The sequence below is a fragment of the Ipomoea triloba genome, chromosome 16 (assembly GCF_003576645.1).
Source record: "Ipomoea triloba cultivar NCNSP0323 chromosome 16, ASM357664v1".
In the NCBI taxonomy this organism is placed as follows: Eukaryota; Viridiplantae; Streptophyta; class Magnoliopsida; order Solanales; family Convolvulaceae; genus Ipomoea; species Ipomoea triloba.
The window spans coordinates 13,042,765-13,043,638 of NC_044931.1; the positions used below are offsets into that span (position 1 = coordinate 13,042,765).

Below are 874 nucleotides of genomic sequence, written 5' to 3' on the forward strand. Positions count from 1 at the left end.
CCCCCTGGGAAGTCCTCGTGTTGCATCCCCCACCCTCTTTTTAATCTTTCTTTTAAATAAACCGCTGGACCGCTCGCTAAGTTTACTATCCTTTTAAACCGCTAAACCGCTAAGCGAGAGAAGTTGCGCGGAGAGAGAGGGTCAAGTACATTTGCGCGCAGTACGTGACGGATGCGATCATACCAGCACTAATGCACCGGATCCCATCAGAACTCTAAAGTTAAGCGTGCTTGGGCGAGAGTAGTACTAGGATGGGTGACCCCCTGGGAAGTCCTCGTGTTGCATCCCCCACCCTCTTTTTACTCTTTCTTTTAAACCGCTGGGCCGCTCGCTAAGGGGACTATCCTTTTAAACCGCTAAGCGAGAGAAGTTGCGCGGGGAGAGAGGGTCAAGTACATTTGCGCGCAGTACGTGACGGATGCGATCATACCAGCACTAATGCACCGGATCCCATCAGAACTCCGAAGTGAAGCGTGCTTGGGCGAGAGTAGTACTAGGATGGGTGACCCCCTGGGAAGTCCTGTGTTGCATCCCCCACCCTCTTTTTAATCTTTCTTTTAAACCGCTGGACCGCTCGCTAAGTGTACTATCCTTTTAAACCGCTAAACCGCTAAGCGAGAAAAGTTGCGCGGAGAGAGAGGGTCAAGTACATTTTGCGCGCAGTACGTGACGGATGCGATCATACCAGCACTAATGCACCGGATCCCATCAGAACTCTGAAGTTAAGCGTTCTTGGGCGAGAGTAGTACTAGGATGGGTGACCCCCTGGGAAGTCCTGTGTTGCATCCCCCACCCTCTTTTTAATCTTTCTTTTAAACCGCTCGCTAAGGGTACTATCCTTTTAAACCGCTAAACCGCTAAGCGAGAGAAGTTG

At 50.9% G+C, this 874-nt stretch overlaps 3 non-coding genes across 3 annotated transcripts; all 3 read left to right on the top strand.

The window, feature by feature from the left end:
• Positions 1 to 169: 169 nt before the first annotated feature.
• LOC116008293 lies at positions 170 to 288 on the top strand. Its single transcript, XR_004095685.1, has one exon. It is a non-coding gene; the product is annotated as a 5S ribosomal RNA (ribosomal RNA).
• A 128-nt stretch (positions 289 to 416) lies between these two features.
• Positions 417 to 534, top strand: LOC116008334. The gene has a single exon (XR_004095723.1). It is a non-coding gene; the product is annotated as a 5S ribosomal RNA (ribosomal RNA).
• A 137-nt stretch (positions 535 to 671) lies between these two features.
• LOC116008590 lies at positions 672 to 789 on the top strand. The gene has a single exon (XR_004095963.1). It is a non-coding gene; the product is annotated as a 5S ribosomal RNA (ribosomal RNA).
• The last annotated feature ends 85 nt before the right edge of the window (positions 790 to 874 follow it).